The following is a 25,479-nucleotide window of genomic DNA, read 5'->3' as shown; positions in this document are numbered from 1 at the left end:
ACAAAGTCTAATTGCCTCAGCATATCTTTTCCTTTGTTTCACATTAATTGCCACCCATATGATTTCAAAATTGGCCTGATAATGTTCTTTTCGTTTATATCGATGCATTGAACATATTATTAAGTACAATACAGATTGCACCATTAACGAAACACTCGTATCATTACCATCGGCAACTCACATGTAACAAAACAAGTACAAGGAAGTTTCCTTGTGTCGTGAGTCATTCATCCACAACGAAATATCTGCAGCATAAATATACTTTAAAAGAGGGCTCTGCGTATGCCAGTCGGGCAGATAATTCGCATAGGCTAATAAATGAAAAACAAGCAAACAAAGAGCTTCGAGCACGGACGTGGCCGAGGGTCAACTTTAGACAACCTCAACTTCCTACTGAAGAATGAATACCTCCCAAAACAGAGGAAACAGTCGATACAAGAAGACTGGCGATGGGAAGGAAGCTACAAGCGCCGATCAGCTCATCCAGTCAGGGGGGGGGGGGGATGAGATAACCTAGACAAATGGAGAGAATTTGAAAGAGAGGGACAATAAAAAAAATGAGGTCTAACATGAGGTGAGGAGGACATGTGTTGACCGTAATAAGGAGGATGCCTATATCAATGTGCTGTAGAACTAACTATCCACTGGGACACCGAGGCTCGGAACTGCACCTCGGCATTATCGGGCACTCTCTGCCGTCCATCGACCTCCTGAAGAAGCAAACTTAGGTCGTATTCCATCTCCAGTCGGTGTCGGCGCGGCTGGTTGCGGTGCCGCTTGGCTACTGCACCACCACCAGTCAGTCAGTCGGTCAGTCATTCGTTGCATCATAAGCTACAGACTCTGTCGCTGCCCAACGCTTGGCCATTCGTTGGGTCACGCCGGCACATTCTTGCTTCTTTGTTTGTTTGTTTCACTTCTTGGTCCATTCGAGTCGTAGATGCGTGGGTGGCAACTGAGAGTCCCCTGCAGGGATATGAGAGCCGTGTGTACTTACATTATCCAGCTATCACCGACCCACATTAATTGATCAAACAACTGTTACAAGTGGTTGTAGAGTGAGGGCGAGATGTATACACAGGTGTGGTCAACTAATGCTTGTAGGGTGAGGGAGGGAGGGAGGGAGGGAGGGAGGGAGGGAGGGAGGGAGGGAGGGAGGGAGGGAGGGAGGGAGGGAGGGGGAGGGAGGAGCACTAATGGCGGAGCTCATGTGCTCGGGCGAACCTTACGGCGAAGGCGCTCGCTCTGCTAAGGAGGAGCGACCCTCACGCAAACAGGAGTGAGGGAGGGTGTGGGGGTGGGGGAGGGCGAGACGGGATAGGGAGGGGTTAGGTGGGGTAGGGAGGAGGCAAGGCGGGAGGGGGGGGAGGGGAGGGGAGCGGACGCGAGTGAGGGCGTGAGGATGCGGGCGCGCGACTCATTAGCGGTGCGGTGATCGGCAGACGTCGCGGAAGCCTCGCCGAGCTGGCTATCGATCACACGTCCTCCATTCCCCCCATCTCTCTCTCACTCACTCACTCACTCACTCACTCACTCACTCACTCACTCACTCAATTACACACTTACACACAAACTTACAAAAACACACATGAACACATACACAAACTTTTGCACACATACACACACTTACATAAACACATACACAAACTTTTGCACACATACAAATACACATACACACACTTATATAAACACATACACAAACTTTTGCACACACATACACATACATATACATACACAAACTTTTGCGCACACACACACGCACACTCACACTCAAACTCACACGCACTCACACTCACACCCACACGCGCGCGCGCACAGGGGAAATGGGAGAAAGGGAGAGAAGGAGAGAGAGAGTGTGTATGTGAGTGTGAGACCGAGTGTTAATGAATATGAGTTGGCGTGATTCCGAGTGAGAGTGAGTGTGAGGGGCGTGATTGTGTGTGAGTGAGTGAGTAAGAGTATACATATGAATGAATGTGAGAGAGCAAGAGTGCGTGTGTGCAAGCGTGTGTGTGTGTGTGTGTGTGTGTGTGTGTGTGTGTGTGTGTGTGTGTGTGTGTGTGTGTGTGTGTGTGTGTGTGTGTGTGTGTGTGTGTGTGTGTGTGTGTGTTTGAGTGTGTGTGTGTGTGTGTGTGTGTGTGTGTGTGTGTGTGTGTGTGCAAGTGTGTGTGTTTGTGCAAGTGTGTGTGTGTGTGTGTGTGTGTGTGTGTGTGTGTGTGTGTGTGTGTTGTGTGTGTGTGTGTGTGTGTGTGTGTGTGTGTGTGTGTGTGTGTGGTGTGTGTGTGTGTGTGTGTGTGTGTGTGTGTGTGTGTGTGTGTGTGTGTGTGTGTGTGTGTGTGTGTGTGTGTGTGTGTGTGTGTGTGTGTGTGTGTGTGTGTGTGTGTGTGTGTGTGTGTGTGTGTGTGTGTGTGTGTGTGTGCAAGTGTGTGTGTGTGTGTGTGTGTGTGTGTGTGTGTGTGTGTGTGTGTGTGTGTGTGTGTGTGTGTGTGTGTGTGTGTGTGTGTGTGTGTGTGTGTGTGTGTATTCGCGTGCGTGCGTGCATCCTCATGTGTACGTGCGTTCCACCAAAGAGCCAAGAACAGTGATAACTAGAGTGTGAAAACAATACCGCCGAGATCGACGTCGCTAGAGGAAGCAGTTAACATCCGGTCAATGTGAAAATGTTGTATAGAAGACTAGCCATTGTCCAACTCGGGAGGTGGGTGGGGGTGAAGGGGTCAGGATACAGAGGATAAAGGGGGGAAGAAGAAGGAGGAGGAGGAGGAGGAGGAGGAGGAGGAGGAGGAGGAGGAGGAGGAGGAGGAGGAGGAAGAAAGGATGGGTGGCAAAAGGAAGGGACACGAAGGAAGGGAGGAAACAAGGACGGACAGGAGGCCTTGACACGAAGTTAAGAAAAAGTCGAAGGAGAATAGACCTAGACTCACACGCATTCCTGTGACTTATTCCTATCCATATCCACACCACTAATACGTCATAGGTCATTATCATACCGATAACTGGGGCGCGAGGAGGGGTACGGAGGTGTAGGGGCAGGGGATACAGCGGCGAGGGGCGGGGATACAGCGGCGTGGGGTCGGGATACAGCGGTGTGGGACTGACGCACGAGGTAATCACGCAGGGAGCGGCACAACACCTGTGGTCCGCCCGACCGCCACGCCACGCCGGCTCAAGCAAGTCGCCATTAAATCACTGCCTGATATACTTGCGAAATGAAGAACCTTCCTGTATATCTCCAGCGCAATTCACGGCGGTGCTTGCGAGTGCGTGGCGGCAGAAGCACAACACACTCAGGGTGCGTCGTAGAAACACCCAATACCCTGACGACCGCCCTTCTTCCACGCAGCACGAGAAAAAAACAAACAATTAGCCCTTCAGACACACCTCTTGGCACGAGGGAGAAGCTCTCTTCGCCGAGCGCCGAGGTACTGCCTGTCTCGTATTTTCCATGACCGCGATCATGCATTCTGACACGAGGTCCGTCATATCGCACTGCAGCTTTCCTATCGAGTCAGGAATCCGAAGATAATTCCGGGAATGAGTGCGATGGGAGGCATACAGGGAATTCACGTGGGGCCGAGGGACCCCGCGCTCAACATTCACCACGTCCTGCAACTCGATAGGTCATGGCCAGTTGGTCCCAAACTGGCTTTGGGAAAAGGAATCGGAAATGGCAACATTAGTGGTAGTAGTGGTAGCGAGGCAGCAGCTGGTAGCGCCGCAGCGGCTGCGATGCAGGTGGGGTCCCACTTGGCTGGCAGGCGAGCTCTGAATCCGCAGCGTGTGAGACGGACTGTGTCGTGAGACAGATAGCATACAACCATTGCCCAAGAACTTTTACTTCTCATGAGCTTTTCATCAAACCTCTTGCTTGGTAATAGATTAGACATATGTAATATTTACATCGAGTTCTCTCTTACTCCAAGCAAGCACTGAGGTGTTAGGTGATTTTGAAGCTTTGTGTAATTTACGAGAAAAAAAACATGTACGCTATAGAATATCTTATGGTATGGTAGACAAACACTGACTATCGTTAATTTTCAGAGTTTTTCGTCATCTTAAGTAATTTCGCATACGCATTGGGGACAACTGATAATGTACCTCATTAAAGGCGGATTTCTTACAAACGTGTGGATCTCGAGTGATGATGCGACAATGACGCGTCCGTATTCTCTTAAAACAAAAGCAGTTGCGAAAACCCGGCTCTACCAGATCTCAATCTCAGCAGTGAATTTCAATAGAGAATCACCTGTCCCGCTTCATCTCCAGCGCCGGGGCTGAGAATGCGTCGACCATGGCAGCGCTTTGCGCCACATCCCTTCTGAAGGTGAAGGCAATGCAGATTATCGGGGGTATGTGGGCGATGGCTGGCGGGCGTGTGGGCGGGAGGATGGCGGGCGTGAAGTGCACGGTGCGGGTGGGGGTGCCACATCGCGGCCCACGCTGGCTGACCTCATCCCCAAGTCGAGTGGCATCATTCGCACATGCGCCATCCTCCTTCGCGTCCCCATCCCTCTGTACGCTACCTGCGCTGATTTCGTATAAACCCTGTGGCAGGGGCTCGGCTCAGCCTTGCCAGGGCCGGGCGCACCGGGGAATCAGCCGTGTGTGTCGTGCACCATGGACACGCAATTACAGCACCTTGCATACTGCCAGCCGAATACCGGATCTAATTCGTGCAATCGCGTCAGTCAACACACAGGCGAGAAAACTTATAGCGAGCTTTTCGAAGGAAATCTTCATATTCACATAATATTCCAAGGTTTCTATATAATAGTCGTTACCATAATTTTTCTTTAGCCATGTTCGGAAATGCTTGAATTTAAGCGTCAAAATCTGTTTTGTGGTAGGATGCGTCCAAGACAGTAAAACAACGCTGCATTACGCAAATATAAAATCATTCGACGCATTTCCCCTGAATGTGTGGAGCGAGGAAACGACGCACTGCCACATGCGGTATCCTGCAGTAAACTAGTACTGGCAAGGAGTGCCCAGTTGTGGAGTCACACACGGGCATCGCAAGCGGACCCCGGCCGCACCATCTGGCCATGTACACACCCAACAGAAGTCTGTTTGCGGACCTTGAACATATCAATGGCCTCCGCCCTGTCATCCAGTGGGTTTCGTAGTGCCCTTGCCTTCCCAGCCATGCCTGTCCCTTCTATCCTCCACCACAAACGTGATAACGAAACATCTTAGCAGGGGAAACGAGTAGCAAGTGCCCAAGCGGCCATCTAACGTAGCCGATGCAGCCTGCAACCACATCGAACCCCACCCATCGTCACATGCGAACTTCGGTAAAGTGGGCAGTCGAAGTTTCGCACAGTTTTCGAAGTCCGAGGCAGGGGTTGGAAACAGGTTGATGCCGACTTCGTATATCATATTCGCATGGCCGGGTGCGTTGGCCGATGTCACTGCAGCTGTTGATGTGTCACTGTCTTTATCAGTTCTCGGCCATCTTGCGGTGCGTTATTAACCCGCAACCCCCCAAGTCAGTCAGCCATCTATTCAGCAAGTGCTGTCCGCCGACAAAACTCGAAAACTCGAGTCATCCGCTACCTTTACCTTTTCTTCAGATCTTAGGTAAACAACGTGCGTCATTAGGGTTCATTACACGCGCCATCTCTATGTCCTTTCGTTGTCTTGCATGAAAAACACTGACTTCGCGTGCACATGGTGGGCGGGGTGCTGGTAGTAATGACGTAGTGATGAGCGTGGTGATGACCCTAATGATACACGATGAGTGTGATAATGTGCGTGGTGATCAGCAAGGAGCCACGGAGGACGTAACCGCCTCACCCACCTCGCACACGTCGACCCCCCACCCACTGTCTACATAATATTAGCATTAACACTTACAATTAGCAACTCGTTGCAACACCTCTGTCCACGCTCGTAATACCCATCATGCCGCCCACTCCGGTCGCATGCTCACCTATTTACCCCAATACTCCGACGCCAGCAATTTACATGTCACCAGTACCGATCAGGCACGAATGTCCACCACAATGTCCACCGAATCACGTGAGTTTTCACGGTCTGGCCACGAATGAGACATGGCACGTGGACGTGGCATCGACTAAAACATCGTTTCGTAATTAATCAAAGTATAATTCGACTGGTATGACAGTACGCAAGTTGTAATCAAATATGCCGTGGATCGGAATGCGTTCAATCTTCTTTCAAGATATCCACTGTTATCGCTACATATGGCACCTCCACGCTATTTTATGCCATCTTGATGCACATCAGAGCAGTGACGTATCACATCTCGTTTCCACTCAGCTCTGAGCTCGCCCTCGCTTCCCCTTTGGTGCCCCGACAGGCCACGGGGGGTAAAGCCCCGCCATCCCTGCCCTTCCCCTTCCCCTTCCCCTTTCTCCTCCACCCTCTCCTTTCCCAGCACAGCCGCGCCGCCTTCATCTCCGCCAGTGAATTAAGGTGATGCCGGCACGACCGTAATGCCAAGCTCCCGCGACCAGAGAAGCGAGAGCGGAAGCGAGCTGGAGCTGGAGCTGGCCCTGTGAACCGGGGAAAGAGGAGGTGTGGCCCGGTAGAGTCGTGAGTGCACCATGGTGTCTACGAAGTGTCGTTGAATTATTGAAGGAGCGGCAGGCAGAACGCTCAGGTGACGCCGCCACCCGGAGGAGCAAAGCTTATCATGGATGCTACCTCGCTACACAGCTCCGTGTCACAGACGCCAGATGGTGTAACACACGACCCCGCGATAGATGGTGCACCTAACAAGGCTACTAGCAGGGGAGTCTGATAGAAGTGATGGCCTCTGTTATGGGGACTGGACCTCCTGAACTGGCTGGGAGTCATATTGGTATTAGCGGTGGAAGGGCAAGTGGGGCGCAGGTGGAAGTGGAGTCTGCCTGCGGTGGAAACTGTGGTGATGTTAGTAAGAGCGGTTGTGCTGGAAGCGACGGCGACTGCGGGGATGGTGAAAGCGTCGGTGGCGGTTGTGATGGTGGTGTGGTTGTGGCGTCGCTTAAATGAATCGCCGGGCATCGGTACTAGTGGCAGTGGTACTAGTGGTGGTGGCCGTGTGGTGGCCGTGTGGTGGCGGAGTGGTGATCAATGTGGTGAGCGTCCACCGGGAATCACCGTCCCGAGCAGCGTCCTGAGCCCGCCACCAGCCTATCAAATATTCAGCTCCTCTCCGCCGCCCACCCCGCGCCGCGCCCGCCACACCTGACGTTCGTGCAGCCCACCCGGCCGCCCGTATCCCGCCCGCTGCTCCTCGCACGTCACAGCACTCGTCCTCGCAGAGTCGCCTCCTCGTCTCCTCACTTCAGCCTTTTCCCGACACGAAGTCATCACACTCGACTCGCCGGACCAAGAAATCGGAGCCGGATCCTTTGGTATCCCACGCTGCCGTACTCTTCCAAACTCCAATGTATAACTGGTCGCAGAAGTACCACCAGAAGACAAAGAAATCACAGATGGTATGGGAGGGGGGGGGGCAAACCAGATTACAAATTAATTTAGAAGGAAGAGCCAAAAGGCCTTTAACAGATTATTAATCTGCATGGCAAAAAAGGTAATCAGTCTCGGTTGAAGTAGGATTCATAATCGACAAAAGCTTTCCAGAAAACCTTTACAAAAAAAAGAGAGAAAAGAAAACAATGCTTGCAACCTGTTTTATGCATTATGCTCCTATGAGATAGATGTCTGATCAACAACGTCTGGGTCTGAAGCGGAATATGAAAAATAGTCCTTGTCACCTTTGCATGCTCTGGCACATCATCAACACAACAAACACCGTTTTAGCAAGACAAATCAGTTCATTTATTTGGAACTCACGTGTAACGGGTACTCTTAGTCGATCTCAGAAGAAACAGCTTACCTGGAAAGAAAGAAAAAAATAAACATTAATAATCTGATAATGAAACTACGCCTTCAATCATCACAGCCACGGTGGACTCCCAAGGAAATACTATGATACAGGAACGCGTCCACGCACCATCCACAACCTCACGGAAATGCACCTAAAGCAAAATAGAGCGTGGTTCCCATTACTGTATTACCGCCCCTATTCCCATGACAGCCTTCACTTAAGCATCACCACTTCAACAAGTTATTTTTCGTACCTCCCCACTGTCCTTCGTCCAGCCACGACACCCTCCTCCTCCTCCTCCTCCTCCTCCCCCGTCTCACCATCAGTCAGGCCAGGCCCTCTCCCCAACCCTCTTCCTCGTGGGTTAATCCATCCTCTCCCTCTCCCCGTCCACTCACACATTTTATCTCCCTACCTCGCCCGACCCTTCCATAACAATGACTCAGTGCCCTCTCCCTCCTGCTCGGCTTCAATCTTCCTGCTGCTCTCCTGTTAGACGCCGCGCTCGCCCTCCCTCCCTCCCTCCCTCCCGCTGCCCGTACATTCGCTTGCTTGCCTTCCGTTTTCCCCGTGTGCCGCCAGGGCCGCAGACACGACTAAATATACTTTGTTAATAACGGCGAATGTCTTCTTCGGGTCGGGTATGACACGGCGTGCGTGGCGCCGTTAGTCAAAGGCGGGTCGGAACGTGTGGCTGGACTATCCGGTTATCTCCTAGCTGGACCCCCACTGACTCGACGTCGGATCTCAGTTAAACTTAGGTCGTCTCGCCTTTCTATTGTCTCACTGGTATGCCCCCCCCTCACCCCTTCGTACTTTTACCGCTGGAATAGATAGCTATAGCTGTGACTCTGCGATACATGAATAATCATAATTTGCACGTCAATAAGTCTGGAGCACGAACTTGGGAGACAAGAGTGTCAAGACGAGCTGCGTCGTTTGCAGTCGTGAGCAGGTTCTCTTCCCTGAGCGAACGACCGAGTGCCCCTCCCGAGGACCACGCTATCCCCAAGACTATATATTCATGTTCCCTCGCCGCACTTCAGTTCAGACTGGCATTATTACTGCCATTAACTACAACTTTCTCTTATCTGACTTCTATTTCTACATTTCCTACGCTAACCGTTCCTCTCCTCCTGCTTCCCTCCCCTTCCTCGTCATCCTCCTCACCTCTCTGCTTCCCCTTCGCTTCTAATCCTCTTCACAAACCTCTATCTCTCTCTTTCCTACCCTCTTCCTCCTTCCTCATGAAACTCCTCTCTTTCTCTCTCCCTCTCCCCTCGCCCCTCTTGCTCTTGCTCTTTCTCTCTCTCCATGCCTTACCATCAGTAATTGTAAGTATCATAGCATAAACCTCCATCGACACCGCCCAAAATAGATTTTTATTCCTCTTTTACATCTTCGATAAGGAGGCAATGTAAGAATCCCGCTGCTAATGCACTGCAACTGTGTTCGGCAGTGCTCTTGAAGGCGCAAATTAGCGATAGTAATTGCGTGTGTGCATGCGTGAGTATGTGTCTGAGAGAGAGGGAGGGAGGGAGGGAGGGAGGGAGGGAGGGAGGGAGGAAAGGAGGGAAGGAGAGAGGGAGAGAGGGAGAGAAGGGAGAGGGAGGGAGGGAGAGAAAGAGCGTTTGCACGCGCGTGCAATCAGAGTTCCTCAACTTCCCTAAAATATCATCTTAGCTCTGAACCTGAACGGTTACACAGGAGCCGATCACCAGAGCTAAGATTGAGAACGTTTTTAATACAGCGAACAATGTGTTCTGCTGCGTTCGTGCGAAGGAGCAGTTATGCAGAAGCGCTATGCGGGGAGGCAAAAGGCGCGAGGCCTCGTGGTCACGGCCCGGAGGAGAACACCGGGGAAACCTGGTCGTCCTCGACTCCACAAGCAGCAAGTTGGGCCTGGCGGAGGACGGAGGCAGACGGAGGCAGCAGGTGGCTTGCAGCTGGCACAGGGTCCCTCTGACAGTCCCATTTCATCATGAACACCATCTTCGTGCCATCACTATTACTAGACTCATTCTACCATCACTGCTAACAAGTCCGTCCCACTAAGGCTCCTCTTGCCCTCCTATCGCGCCTTCCCTTCCCTCTCTATTGCTACAATCACCATCACTCTCCTTCCTTCTCCTTTTTCTACCAGCATCCCCACGCACTCCCTCGCTCCGTTTGTTCCGCAGACTTTTTCCGTTACGTTCAGTGGATTACTTGTCTGTTTGTTTACTTGTTACAGTGCTCATTCTCTTTACGATTTCCTTCCATTGGTATCTGCCAGTTGCATGATTTCATAACTTGTTTGGCTCTGAGTCCCTGTTTGTTTACTTGCTTGCCTGTGCGACAGTCTGCGCATAATTTCGCTTTTACTGGTAGACTTGCTTGCTTCCTCTCTGCTTCTTCCAGCGAGCGGCTCCAGCTGGACGCCGCCGTGTGCGCCCGCAGTGGAGGGCGTGGGTCGGAGGTATCACTTGTTTCTTGCGCACGGCTGGGAAATCACAAAATCGTGGCAAGGTTCGCCATTCCGTTGACTCCACACGCGTTCGAGTTGTAGGTCCAAGCAGTCAGCTTCTGATGTGCGCCCGATATATCTACAAGGCCGATACATTGTGATCAGTGCTAACATGATACATACATGACAACTGATAAATTACGTAGATTTATGTCATCTACTATTACAGACTTAGAGGTGGCAGTAAGTGACCCTTCCCTTCCACCTTCCTCTGCGTAGAATAAATGTATAACGCGCGACAATATCAGGTATGCTGGTTGAGAATGGTATTTTTAAGCACCATTACATCATAAGCTTCGGGTAGTTGTGAGTTGCGTGCAGCGGGAGGGCACACGTGGCCTCAAGTGGCGGTGGGGCCGGGATGAGGGTGGGGTGGGGTGGAGGGGGAGGGGGGTCGAGGGTTGCACAAGTGGGTCGCCTGGTCGGGAAGGAGAGGCTCGCGGGGAGGCCACCACCACCACCACCATTACTATCCTCATCACCGCCGCCATCAACACCAGCGCCACTTCCACCGATTCGCCCGTCGCCTGTGCCTTGAGCCTGTCACCTGCTTCTGCCGTCAGCGCTTTCATTGTCTAAATGCTCGCCGTTGCGATTACGGCTCGCGTGGTCTGAGCTGAGTGACCGTATCATCGTCACCCGGCGAGCGAGAAGCCCCGTCATCACCACAGGCTCGGTCGCCCTCGCGGAAAGGCTGCTTCATGACAGCCCGCAGAACAGCAGCTGCGAGATGCCGAAACGCGCCCCCGACAGCGACCGACTCGTGTGGCAGGCGACGTTCCTCTCTCCGTAAGTTGACTCGCTCGCTATTTCGGGGACTTCCAATGCATCAGCGTCATCGGGATTTTGCCGGAACCGCTCCTTGCTTGGTGGCGGCACCATGTCTGGCATCTTCGCACTTGACGTCGCCTCCACACGGCCTAGCAACACCCGAAAGGCGGCGTCACGCGCTCGTCACACGTCACACAGCGCTTTTCCGAAGCCCGAGTTTGACGCAACAACAGGTAACACGCAAACACGGGCGCCGCACTCATTGTTCTCCGCATGATGTGATGTAAAGGTTGGCCGGCACATCACTTGATGCGACAATCACCGCCTCCCCACTCCACCTATTCTGCCATTCCCCTCTACATCGCCACACACAGCTCTCCACCAATCGGCTTCATCCACACTTCCAGCTGCCCTTCTGCCTCTGGCATCCTCCACCCCATGACAGCTCCTCCATCCACCCAGGTAGCCATGTTGGACACAGGACAACCTCCCCGCACAAGGCATCTTAGTGCAGCACGTCGTGAACCTGAGTTTCCTGGGTACAGAGGGCGGAGAACAATGGCTCTCACCTTCCCACACACTCCACCCAAACAACGACAAATTAGCCCGTCCTGCCGCTAGTAATACGTATGACGCTGCCTGCACATTTCCCAGATTTAAATATCCGAAAATTTAATTAGGCACGTATTGCCTCCCGTCTTTGACCCGTCCCTTTATCGCGCCGCAGCTTCTCAAATTCCTACGGTGCAATTTCTCAAACCTCTTTCCGTCCAAACACTACATCTTTCTTCCCCTCCTTCCCTCCTCCTCTGGCCGTGGTTCGCGTCTCTCCGTCCCCCGTTCTTCCCTCCGTCCGCCACTGAATCCTTCCCTCCTCCCCACCTCCCCCCTCCTCCCTCCCCACATGAGGATCCTTGTGACCGGCGGCCCTCCTGCCACGGACAATCTCTCCCCCTTAAATCAGCCTCCGTGTCTGGTGTTCCATCTCCTCCCTGGTGGCCGCGGCGCCCTCCTCCCCACTCTTCCTCCCCCTCCCCCTCTCCCCGCCGCTGCCGCCGCCCCTCCACCCTCGCCGCCACCCTCATTACCCGCGATGCCACTCCCGCCGCCCGCAAGTCATGCTCATATACCGGAATATCCAGGGTTGGAGGGACTCGCCGAACGCCCTCCCGCACCAGGAACCGCATACTGGTACCACTCTGCGTTTTCCTGGTCGCTCGCGAGTCCCCGACCAGCACTGAAACCACCGTAAACCCTCTGAAACGGTTGCAAATGGTTCGTTCATCAGGTCAGGCCAAAAGTTCCACTCTCCTCATCGAGCTGACCCTCCCTCTTCGTTGCCTCCCTCTATTATTCATTTCATTCTTCATCGTCCAGCCTGCGTGAACCGCGGCTCTTCAGCGCCGCGCCAGTGATCCACTCCGGGCAGCCACCACTAGCGAGCCTCTACTAGCAGGGCCACCATCCCAACACTATCGCTCCCTCTAATCATCAATAATGTTTTGGCCGCCGGTGCGAGCGTCGCGCCAGCACCATGAGGCGCACCATGGCGGCCACCATTACCATTCCGGTACCATCCTGGCGCGGTAGAGGAGGGCTGAGTGACCTACGCCCGTCACACCGCCAACACACGCCCCTCGTCCGCCCTCCGTCCTTCACTCGCACCGCCTCGCGTTTTTTGTTTATTACTCGCTGAACCTGAGTCCCGCCGCTCCTCGGCTTCCAAGACTCATCCCGGCGCGTTCAGCCCAAGGCCATCTTGGGCCTGCCTCACGCACACCACGCCACGTTGACGGTATTCACGGAAAATACGACCGCTGCCGAGAGATCGCGAGCGAAACAAAACGGCGGCGGTCGAAAGGTAGCGCGGCGGCTGTGGGCGGTGCGTGGGGAGACACAGACACAAGGGCTGTGTGTCCCGCATCGCCGCCAATACCACACACAGCCCGACTCCTGCTTTACTTTTCCTATCTTCACCCCTCGCGCTCCTCTTCTCGGCCTTCGTTAATGGAAAAGAAAGCGTATAAGAATATAATGACCGAGAAAATCTCACGTCGCCTCGCCACAAACGGTCAAAAGGCAACGAACGTTCCATTCTATTTATTGGTCACTAGAAAGCTTAGCAATGCCCCCACAGCCCAATGATTTCGATCTGGCATCAAACAAGGATCGTGATCTTCTCCATGACAGTGCTTGGATCAAACTTGCCCGCAACGCACTTCAACTTCCCATGAATAAAAAATGCTCGCCTTCCAATCGCCTCGGCTCGCCCATCCCCTCCCCCCCTCCCCCCTTCCCCCACCCTTCCCTCCGTCAAGCCCCCTTGCTCTCCCGCTTCCTACCCTCGCTCGCTCCCCCCCTCCCCTCCCCTCCCCTCCCCTCCCCCGCTACTGCAACAGAGAAGAGATACCAACAAAACAAAACAAAACAAAAAAAACAATAGGAAATTGGTTGGGCCGAAGAACTGCACTCTCTCCAAGTACGTGTCTCGGCAGCCGTAATAATCCTCAGAGGGAAGTGCTTCAACAGTGCTGTTCTCGCGCGAAGGGCAGTAGCCGACCCACGTGACAGCGGCTACTGCAGACGGAATATGCACTTGTTGCTGAGTACCATGCAATGTTGCCACAGCACTGTCTGATGGCATTGGCTTTTGGCCCGGTGGCTACTGTGGTGGAGCTCAGTCACCACTCTCGGGCCTACAGGGCGGAGTGTGAATCTAAAATTAAGAGTGGCCTTACGATTGAGTGAGTGAGTGAGTGAGTGAGTGAGGGGGAGAGAGGGAGAGATGGGGAGGGGGAGGGGGAGAGTAAGAGGGGAGACGGAGAGGGAAATGGAGACGGGAAGGGATAGGGGGAGAAGGAGAAGGAGAAGGAAAAGGAGAGGGAAAGGGATAGGGAGGGGAGAGAGAGAAGGAGAGAGGGGGAGAGAGAGAGAGAGAGAGAGAGAGAGAGAGAGAGAGAGAGAGAGAGAGAGAGTGAGAGTGAGAGTGAGAGTGAGAGTGAGAGTGAGAGTGAGAGTGAGAGTGAGAGTGAGAGTGAGAGTGAGAGTGAGAGTGAGAGCGAGAGCGAGAGCGAGAGAGAGAGAGAGAGAGAGAGAGAGAGAGAGAGAGAGAGAGAGAGAGAGAGAGAGAGAGAGAGAGAGAACAAATTTACATATTTACAAAAGTACTTAAGCAAAATGTGCATTTACATCGATACGAGTTTACAGCCAACATATACATTGAACATGTTCCTTGTAAAGAGTCATGCAACCATCACGTCATTCCAAAATTTGAAGGTTCTAAATATATAACATTTAGGGCGCTAAAAAAATCGCTGGCTGATACCGCGCAAAGGATACGGAATAGGTTACCGTCGCAGAGCTCTTCCATCAAATAAACGGTTCCTCTAAAGAACCTCACGCACTGTGTGACGCTAAAATTTCGAACCTTACGAAATGTGTGACGTTAAACCTTGGAACCTCACGCATCGTGTGACGCTAAAATTTCGAACCTTACGAAACGTGTGACGTTAATCCTTGGAACCTCACAATACGTGTGACGCTAATCATTGGAACCTCACGAAACGTGTGACGCTAATCCTTGGAACCTCACGTAATATGTGACGCTAACCCTTGGGGTCAGCTCCGAAAAATGCAAATGTCAGACACGAGCGAAACAGCAGCTGCCAGAGCTGCATAAACAGCACGTAACGAGGCCGCAGTTGCACACTCACTCACAGCATGACTCTATGGACCCGTGATAAGGCGGCCGCGTGCTGCGGCGTCGAGTGCGGCGCAGGGCATGCGGCAACAAAAAGGGCAGGAAAGCCAAGCAAGTGATGGCGGTGCCGGAGCAGCTTTAAGGATGCCTGCTGCTGCACCCTCACTTTTTCCGTTGGCGCGACATCAGGTGGATTTTATCTTGGTTGCTGACGCCGCCAGCTTCACGCCACATGAGCCGCGCTGACGACAGCTGACGCACGCCCTCTACATCATCCCTTTCCTGCTGCCCCCCAACCTGCTAGCCTGCTGATATCACGACATGCTGTCCTGCTGATACCAAGGGTTGTCGTTGAAACTATGAGCTGTTGTCTTCCTAACTTTCATGACTTCCTCCCCCACTGACATCACGATCTGCTGCCCGGTCGCTGTTGCAGACTCGAACCCAGCAATCCTCACTTCACTCTCGGTGCTCTGAGGGCACTGAAGTTACGCTGCAATCCCGATAATTCGCACAGGCACTGACATCATGAAACTGGGGTCCTCATCAGGACTTCACGCCTTGCCTGTAACATCCATGAAGCCTTATGGCGCGCTTGCAATAATCATGAAACCGAGAAACAAGGTGGAAGTACTTGTTCAAGGTCGCAATGCTAAGACTAGAACACAGCATCAACATCAAACAAAACGCTTCAAAGGCTAGGACTATGGGGAGGGGGGTGGATGGATGGATGGATGGATGGATAGAGGAAGAGAGGGCGAGAGGGAAGGAAGGGAGAGAAGGAAGGGAGGGAGAGATGGGACCGGAAGGTAGTTAGTTAGTGTGTGTGAGAGAGAGAGAGAGAGAGAGAGAGAGAGAGAGAGAGAGAGAGAGAGAGAGAGAGAGAGAGAGAGAGAGAGAGAGAGAGAGTGTGTGTGTGTGTGTGTGTGTGTGTGTGTGTGTGTGTGTGTGTGTGTGTGTGTGTGTGTGCGCGCGCGCGCGCGAGAACAGCTCCTAAAAAAAAGGTTTCCGCACTCCTACGAGCTAGATACTTGGACCTCTCTCTTCCATGTTGCTGTACGCCATGTTCGCAACCACATGCCGCTTGCAGACTCTATTGGTCAACGTTCAGTGTTCAATGTTCTGCCCGCTGTTGCCGTATGAGCGGGTGGTTATCTGTTTCGGCGTCGCGCTTCAGGAGACGTTTAAGCAGAAGAAAAACCGGAAAGCATGCAGCAGACACACAGGTTCAACGGCTGCCTAATTGCCAAGCCGAAGGAGAGTGAAGACATTTGCGCGAGTACGCCATTGGCGGCCACGGCAAAACGAGGGGAAGAAAATAGCAGAGGCAAGTAGGAAGGCAGGCAGGCAGGCTGGCAGGAAAGCAGGCAGGCAGGCATGCAGGAAGGCATGGAGGCAGGCAAGCAGGCAGGGTGAGTGGTGTGGTCGGGAGCTAAGACGCGGTGGAGCCAATTTAAACAGCAGACGCACACACCACAAACATGTCACCCGCACACCACAGCCTTAGAGACGCAGGCCCGACGTGCACACAGATGCGCCACCCTCGTCTTGTCCTCCTCCTCCTTCTCCTCCTCCCCCGTCCTCTAATCTCAAGTTTTCCCTTCTCCCCCCCCCCCTTCTCTTCCCTCGGTCGCCTCCGTCTCCTCATTTGGTCTCCTCATTTTCATCTCTCCCTCTTCCTCGCTTCTTACGCCTCGTTCTGCTCTCGGGAAGCACACGCGTGCTTGCGTCCACGGTCTTACGCGACATGCCCTTGCCTGTGCACGGTGTATATATTGCTTGCACGTGCCTGCTTTTGGTCTTCATTGCTTTTGAATTCCTCGACATGAACAAAAGTAGAGATGCCTATAGAAATACAAATCCATTTTATCGCAAATCCAGCCGCGTCTACCTCTATCAACGCCGCTGTAATCAAATAGAAAAGAACGGTACAAGCCGGCGCATTTAAATCAACAGGCAGGAAGTCTTTATGCAGTCTGAAATATACGGTATAATAGTATGGGTACAGATTAGAGTCGGCGGCAGGTAATATGCTTTTTAAAAGAAGGTTGAAGACCATTTGTTTGGCTGCATGGCTGACGTGGTCCTGTAACAGTACCTGGACCTCCCTTTTCAGGTCGTTTGATGTGTTCTTCGTCTGAGTCGTGTCGTTGTGCGAATATTTAATAGTTGATGGGCAATCAGGAGAGAAAACGTGCGGCGTTAGGGTCGTGACGACACGGTCTGGCTACGTACTATAAGATCACTTATTACGAGTGAAGATCGATGTTACAGGAGAGCAAAGGTGGAGCAAAGAGGGGGCACATTGGATAAGAGGTAAGCGAGGTAGTAGTGGTGGCCCCCAGCTGTCTGGCAAAGCGGCTCGCTGCTCCGACGCAGACAAAAACATCCCGTGGCCACCTGCCTGCTGACACGAGGAAGAGTGGGGACACGTCTCCTCCCCACGTAACTTCTTCGGTGAAGTTCGCCGTCGCACTTGGTCCTCTTCATTCGGGTCTATTTGATCTCGTTCGTCACATCGGATGCGGAAATACAATTCATGATAACTATCTGTAGCATAACGAACGTCCAGATTTTCGCGCAGCGCGGAAGTATAATGGGAACCACTAATCCACCGGTGATCTCATTCATGTCTAACCAAATTTCATCTCGGGAGTGAGCCGTTTGCCATAACATTCACTATCTAAAGAATTCCAGCGGTTATTGGCGATAAGGAACAACTCATCTTCACCTACAGCTCATCTGAAGCTCAACCACTGCCCTTCGCATGCAATTCAAAGAGAGGTGTGGCATGTTTACACGAGTCATTTGTCAGTAGTGTGAAGACAGGTGTGGCCGCTTATACTAGCCATCAATATCCCACAATGTCATATCAGTTCTCTAAGCTTCTTTAAATCAAATAATGACTTCATAACGAGATGATATCAAGCCTTATTCAAATTAATTGTTCCAATTCTTAATACCCGAAATATGGGAACCTCGACGTTTATGATTCGACCGGATGAAAAAAAAAAGACTTAATATCACAAAGTAAAATCTAAGGCCAAATCCATCCTGGTTTCATTCACCAATGCTAAACTTTTTACATATATTATTTTTTATTTCGTTTCTTTTCATGCTTCGGGGATAAGTTTTGCAGTCAGGAATCAGCGGTTCGCTGCTGATACACTGTAGCTGCTAACGCCAGAGCCTAGGAGGTAACGCCTCAATTACGTAGATTATCCTTGTGGGGAAAATCTTATAATTAATTAAAATCGAAGACCTGCAACAATATCATTTCTTATACAGAAAAGGAAGGTGTAAAGTGCGACACGGTAATAAAGGTATCAAGTGTCATCATTAAACAAAGTATATTACCAAATTCTGCAAATATGCCTTGCAAATGTGACAATCAATGTTGCTTTACAGAGCCTCTTTGGCCTTTGGCTAACACCGGCAAATCTTTAATCATCTGTTGCACAATCTGGTGACCAAGAAAAGCAGTAGCTCCTCGTATGAGAAGGAGGTTCAGTGTAAAGACTAATTGTGAGCAACCAACCGGGGCTGCAATAACGTAGCTACGAGATCCTCTGACAAATGCAGTCTAGATTTTCATCGAGCGCTTTTCGAAAACAACCTACTTCTCGCTACCCGTAAATCTTGGCAAGCCGGAGCCTAGCCTGTACTTGATGACTCCTTTATCGATAGTAACCAATAGCGCGTCACGGTTCAGCGGTTCAGGGCGACCCCTTTCCAGACCCTCTCGCCTTGTCGGTGTGCGAAGCGACGTCGCAGCTCAGGCAGGAGCCGCCCTGTCGTTGGCAGCGGTGCTCGCGACTTATTTTCCGGTGATTGATTTAGTTGCAAAAGGTTCCATACCAAGTCATGTCTCTGCCTGCTATTATTTACGCGCCTTCCTGGCAGCGACGAGGTGCATGTCCGTGCCCTCCTCCCCGAGCCTCCCCTCGCTTCGTCTCATCACACCCTTCGGCTCCCCTTCCCTACCTCCCTCCCTCCCTCCCTCCTGCCAGCCCCTCGCCCAGTCATCACCCTTCCCGCCCACACCCTACAGTGCGGGCGCGGTGACGACGCATACAAAGACGGGCCGTGGGGGAGTTTAGAGGCAGCCAGAGCGTCGCCTCAACCCGGCCGCCGGCGACGATATGGTGGTAATAGTGGCGGAGGCGGCGATGGTGGTAATGGTGGCTGTGGCGGTTGGCGTGGTGGGCTGGGGAGCGTGATGGAGGACGGGCGGAGATGGACGACCTGTTGGGAGGGGATTACTGTCGTGGGAGGGACGGCCACACAGCCAACGGGAACGAAGGCCACTCACTACCACAAAGGCAGACGCTGCTAGGATCAGCCAAGACGCCGCGCGCTGAGAGACACGGGATTAGGAGACGCGGCCTCAAAAGCACGGTAGAAAACCTTGGGTTGAAAGACGCACGCTAGGAAACCCTCGACTGAGAGATGAACGATAGAAAACGTAGACTGAGAGGCGCGCGACAGAAAACGCTACAGCGAGAAACGTACAACAGGACGGCAGAAGGATGCGTGTTAACAGACACGTGATGCTCGACGTTTTCCTAAGACGTTCATGACGTGCAAGACTAAGAAGCACGAAGCGCGCGATGCGAAAATGAGAAAGATACCCGGAGTGTGTCGCAAGACCTGGAGACGTGCTGTGTAAGACGCACTACACTCCCTAAAAGGTGACTGCTAGGAGAGGGGGGGGGGGGGCTTGACGAAGCAGGGGAGGGAGGGAGGGAGGGAGGGAGGGAGGGAGAGAGGGAAAGGGAACGCAGGCTCGAGGGAAATAGGAAACAGAAAGGATGCGAGCGACAGGAGGGGACTGAGGAGGCGAGGGGAGGGGGCCAAGCGGCGCCGAGAGCCAGGAGAGGAGGGGAGGGAAGGAGAAAGGCGCGTGAGAAGGGGAGAAGCGTAGGGAGTCGGCGAGGGGAGGAGAAACGTAGGGAACGGAGATATAAAAGGCCTGGGGAGAGGCAAAGGGGAGAAAGGCGAAGTTAGCGCAGGAACAGTGGCGGGTGATTTGGGTGAGTAGCATGCGAGGGAGAGCGAAGTGGAGAGCGTGCGAGCGAGGGAAAGTGCGAGGCGGAGGAAAGGAAAACGCGGCGAGGAGCATAAGCCCGGGGACACAGGTGGGGAAGAGCATGGGTGGGAGAGGGGGTGGTGGTGGTGGAGAGGGAGTCGGCGAAAGAGAGAAAACAAAGAGGAGAGTTAGACTAAGAAGTAGAAAGGGAAAGGGAGAGGGAGAGGGAGAGGGAGAGGGAGAAGGAGTGGGAGAGAGAGGAGACTTGGATGGAATGACGGGTAGAGGAAGAGGAAGAGTGAGAGGAAGAGTGAGAGGAAGAGTGAGAGGAAGAGGGAGAGGGAGAGGGAGGGTGGGGGGATACTCAGAAGAGGGGGTGGAGAGTAAGGAGGGGGGGGGGAAGCCCGAGGAGCGGAAGAGGGGGGCGGTAAGAGGCCTAAGGAGCGACCAAAGGAGAAAGGTCTGGCAGAGAACTCGCTGGTGAGGGAGCGGGAGAGAGGAAGGAGACAGGGTGGGTGGACAAGAGGAGGAGGTGGACAAGAGGAGGTAGGGGAGGGAGAGGAGGAATGGGGATGAGGCGGAGAGAGAGAGAGGGGGGGAGGGGGGGGAGGAGGAGGGGGGAGGAGGGAGGGAGGGAGGAGGGAGGGAGGAAGGAGAGAGGAGGAGAGAGGGAGGGAGAGGGAGAGAGAGGGAGAGAGAGAGAGAGAGAGAGAGAGAGAGAGAGAGAGAGAGAGAGAGAGAGAGAGAGAGAATGTGAGTGTGAGGATAGGGGAAGGGGATGGAAGGGAGGAAGAGAGGTCGACAGGCAGGGAGGAAGAGAGGAGTGGGAGGAAGGAAGGAAGGAAGGGTGAGGGTGAGGGAGAGGGAGAGGGTGAGGGAGAGGGAGAGGGAGAGGGAGAGGGAGAGGGAGAGGGAGAGGGAGAGGGAGAGGGAGAGGGAGAGGGAGGGAGAGAGAGAGAGAGAGAGAGAGAGAGAGAGAGAGAGAGAGAGAGAGAGAGAGAGAGAGAGAGAGAGAGAGAGAGAGAGAGAGAGAGAGAGAGAGAGGAGTGGGGGTGTAGAGGTTTCGTGCGCGAGGAAGCATGGGGAGGAGAGGGGAAGGGGAGGAGAGGGGAAGGGGAGGAGAGGGGCGCCTCAATAATGCGGGAGGGAAGGACACTTCAGCAGGATCGAGGGAGATCACCTGCAGCGACGTCGGTATTAAGGTCACGACAGCGAGATTATTTTGAAGAAACGCAAGGATCACGCCGCAGCGCTACCGCCCGCATTCATACACTAGAATAAATACACTCAGGCCAAACGGAAGGAGAAAAGGACAAGCATTAGAGGGGGGGGGGGAATTCCGGCGAGGGGAAAAAGCACGAGTCAAATGCCCGATGACCGCACAATAAAAATAAAATAAAATAAAAAAAAACGCTGGCCGAAGTCGTGCCCGGAAAGCATGCATGCAACCATCCTTCTTGCTTCCTCATCGTATCAACATTGACGAACTCGCTCATGCAGAAGCTCATGCATTGACGCGGACGCATATTCGTTCACTTAGAGAGGGCCACGAAAATACAACACGCTTGTATGCACGGCGCAAGTGCAAGGGCTGAATTTCTCACAGACGTCGGAAGGGGAACTGCTAGGGGGAAAATGCTAGCGGTAAAAAAAAGCCAGAGTAAATAATAAAAAAATAATCATAAAAATGAAAACCAAGAATGGAGACGCGACGGAGAGAGATTCCGAGGACGAGAGAGAGCCAGTCAAGAGTGTTTGACCAAGAGCAAACGTGGGACAAAGAATACACGACGAAGGGTTAAAAACGGAGGCAGCATGCGAAGAGCAACAGACAGATTAAAGGAATTATGCGCAAGGGTAACGGTTTGGGGTGAAACGGCTCGGCGAAACTGTAATGCATTAAATATCACCATGAGGGAGGGGGAGAGGGGGGTGAGGATGGAAAGAGAGTAATAACATGGCACTTACGAGAAGTCTTGCCACCCTGTAAGTGATGTTCCCCAATAACAAATACCACTTCGAGAGACTATGGTCCGGAACTAGTGTGTCTGAAGCTCCTTTCACGCGGTTACGGTACTGGTGTCGGGCCGAGGCGAGTCGCCTCTGCGACGCCCGTAGGATGACGTCGCCCCCGCGATGCGAGACTTGGGTGATGGGCGGCGGGCGCGGAGCGGGGAAGGTGGCCGCGGCCGGGTGCTAAGAGCCGGCCAAGGTCACGCAGGCGTTCGACATCCGGCACGGCGAGTATTTACGAGAACACCAGAGGCAGATAATGAGGCGAGGGCAGTGGGCGGCGTGGGGTGCTGGTGCGGACACGGATCACGTGACACCAGAAGAGGGGGAGGGGGGAAGCAATGGGGTGCTTGGATGGCAGCGGCGAATGGCAGACACTGGAGGGGAGGGGAGGGGAGGGGGCAGGTAGCAGGGAGGGCGCTAGAGCACGGCCACGGAAATGCCATTCAAGCGACACCGAAGGCGAGTTATATCGTCATCATCTGGGCTCTCCTCTAGCGCTACGCTGTATTTGGAGACGCAGGCAGACCTCGCTGCAAAAAAAGTGCTTCCAGAACCTCGCCGAGATTCCGTCAGTCAATCAGCCAATCAACATCGCCGTCGAACACCACGCCGCTTAAACGGCATCGGGAACGAACGTAATGTCGACATATCCCCCCCTTTCCCTCCCCCTCTCCCTTCCCCCCTTCCTTCCTCCCCGTCACGACGCCACGATCACGTTCCCCCACCCCCACCCCCCACCCCCCACCCTCCGTCCGCCACTATCATTGCCAGCGAGACTAGCAGAGCCGCCAGCACCACCGCCATTATCTACGCTCGCCCGCTAGGTCCTCTGAGGGGAGAGCGGGAAAAATGAGAAGAAAAAAAAGAGAGAGAGAAAAAAAAAGAGAGGCGAGGTCGGGTGCGGGAGGAAGCATGAGCGAGGCAGCCGTAGGGAGGCTCCAGCCCGCCGCCACACATAAAGGAGGGCCCGTGTCGCAAGCTCTCCTCTTACGCGCCGCGCCACACTCGCTCCCCCGGGCCAAGAAAGTGCTCTTCCATTCGCCAGGGGGAGAGCGGAGGGGGTGGGGTAGGGTGGGGGTAGGGGGTCAGATGCAGAGGGACTGAGTACGTGTCGACGACGGGGTAGATGTAAGAGGTGCAATTAAGCAATGCCTCTTTACTGATGCTAAATTCTAGAGGGATGCGTTAAAATAATTTTAATTCAGAGGCCATGATTAAATGCGTTTTTTTTTGTTCAATCATGCAAGGGACAAGCACTGCGAAGTATAATAAGCACAAAGGAAAGGGGGGAGCATCTTGCCGTTACGAAGCAGCAACAGTGCGGGAGCGATTTAACGTCCGTGCACGGTAACTTTTCCTATCCGGTCTTGTTACTGACTGATGTGACGCCGTGAATAGAATTTGTAGCTGAATATACATGAAGAATATGAAAAAATAGGAGCCCCGTGTCCAGAGAGTATTCATACGAAAGGTTGTAGAAGGAAGGTTCGCCAGCTACCATCGAAAGAAAGTATTGCAGGCGGCGTGATGACCTGTTAGATGGCCGAGGCAATGTCAGAGCGGGCAGCTAGACACAACACGAGCAAGTGTCAGGAGAGCTGACTGCAGAACGAAAGAACAGCTGAACAATGGAAAGTATTTCCACACGCGATAGAAGGGACAGCGAACACTGAAAGTGGCTCTCTTTAGTACGAAAGAAAATCAAAAACACAGCGAGTGGGGAGTTCGGGCATTGGAAGGCCTCGCTGTGCACATCCTGATGGCAAGGGTCAGGGAAGAGCTCCGGCGACGAGGAGCCCCACTGAACCGTACACTGGTTACCAGGCGGACGTTGGGAGCTGAACCGCGCGGGAAGCCTTCGCCGAAGCCTTCAGATTTGCTTGCTAAAGTATGTCTAATCCTGCCTTGCACCCCAGGCCTAATCGCCGAATCATCGACTATCCGGGCACTCACTTCGCAAAACACGATAGAAGGCCTTCTGTGTGTGGTCATGCATGATGCGGTCATGCTGGTTGTGGTCATGCCTGAAGTCAAGTGGTGTCATCGCGCCACGTCACCGCCAGACGTCCCCCTTCACGCCCACACTAGTACGACATCCCTCGCGCTGCGATGGCGCTTTCCCTTCCTCCCTCCCTCCTAATCCTCCCTCCCACCCCCTCCACCACATCCCCCATCTTGATGTTCCCGAACGCGGCCGCCTGCCTGCCTCTCGGTCACGCACACGCCACCTACAACGGTGTGACGGGAACCTTGCGCTCCAGCCAATACAAGGTTCCTTTCTTGTAACATGAATAACAAGTTCGTGTAGCTATACGCTTGTAGTTGCAAGAAAATAATGAACCCCTCCCGACAAAACACCATTTTCGATATTATAAGCTTAACACACGTACTCCGTCCAGACACTGGCGGCTCTGAAAGGTTTCATTATGTTTCATTATGAATATGCGGGATGATCCCAAGTGTTTCTGCAAGGGTGTGTGTGTGTGTGTCATGCGACATCCAATTCGCAAGCTCCTGGTCGCAACGGCACCCGCCACTCTCCAGCACGTCATATGCCGGAGCAGAAGCCGTAGGACGCCACCGAGCCTACCTGTGCGTCAAAGCTTGGAGTGTTTCCGGTATGGAAGCCTTGTACATTGTGTTGGCGGCGACTGCAGCGTTATCTTGTAAGGGAGTTTGTCAGGAAGCAGAAGCATAACACTTTCACCTATAACAATAATTCTAAATCGAAACCGAATCCGACGCGAATTAGGTTACATGGTGGTGTTGCCAGGCCGCCAAGGCCGTGTTACTGTGACAACGTACTATGCGTATAATTCCCCGTAATGCATCTACGTTGTTGCGGTTGCCAGGAAACAGATGAGGTAGAATAAGGGAATGATTTAATAGGCAAGTGGAAAGAAAAGTGGAAATGGAAAGAAAAAAATAATGGGGGAAAAGTGTAAGAGAAAAAAAGACACGCGAGAAGATAAGAGGGATGGACAAGGAGGGGAGAGACGAAAGGAGAAAACAAGCAGGGGGAGGGGGGGGGGGAGGAAGAGGTCGCCACGGGGAAGTGAGGGGAGAGGTAGAGGGCAGGGAGGGAGGGCGGGTGGGAGGTAATCAGGAGTAATGTAGGGTGGGGCCGCGTGTACTGTGTGGCGCCAACATTAGGGCGGCCGTCTGTGTCACCCCAGGGCCACTGCAAGCGGCCCAGTTCGTTGGATCTTTTGTACACTGTGTGCACATTTAGGCGAGTCGGGCTTTTCGGAAGACTGGGTTCGGCCGCGACTCGACACCCGCATACGAACTCCGGGACGGAGGGCTTATCCTAAGAAAGAACGACTTCCTCTGGTCATGTTTGATGTTGACTGTTTGACCGTCGTCGGGTCAGCTGCCACGCCCTCACCCGCCCACCGGATGTACCGCCAGCCCGACCAAGGTGATCGGGTGGCAAGCGGGCTCGAGCCTCGCTGCTACACCCACACCTACTAATGATCGGCGAGACATCACGGCGAGTGTGGCAGCGACGTTGTCAGACACGAGCCAGCCCCGTCTGTTAGCCCTTAGTCCGGATCTCATGGTCTGCTCCGGTTAAACGCACCCGAGCAGCATTCTGGTGGTGCTGGTTCTGCCTC

At 53.2% G+C, this 25,479-nt stretch overlaps 1 protein-coding gene across 20 annotated transcripts in view; it reads right to left on the bottom strand.

Moving 5' to 3' along the window:
• Nucleotides 1-25,479, bottom strand: part of LOC122246490 (uncharacterized) — a 124,523-nt gene that overhangs the window by 48,053 nt on the left and 50,991 nt on the right. For 4 of the 20 annotated variants that reach the window (XM_086549672.1, XM_043005069.2, XM_086549590.1 and 1 more), the window contains exon 2: nucleotides 7,807-7,849. The exons of the other annotated variants lie outside the window; for them this stretch is intronic. The gene's annotated coding sequence lies outside the window, so the exon portion shown is untranslated. The remainder of the gene's footprint in view (nucleotides 1-7,806; nucleotides 7,850-25,479) is intronic. 20 annotated transcript variants of the gene reach the window in all.

This window comes from Penaeus japonicus, unplaced genomic scaffold, assembly GCF_977035675.1.
Source record: "Penaeus japonicus unplaced genomic scaffold, GWHDUDI00000001_assembly GWHDUDI00000002, whole genome shotgun sequence".
Classification (NCBI taxonomy): domain Eukaryota; kingdom Metazoa; phylum Arthropoda; class Malacostraca; order Decapoda; family Penaeidae; genus Penaeus; species Penaeus japonicus.
Note: the sequence above shows the minus strand (reverse complement) of the source record. Positions and strands in the feature narration are given on the sequence as shown.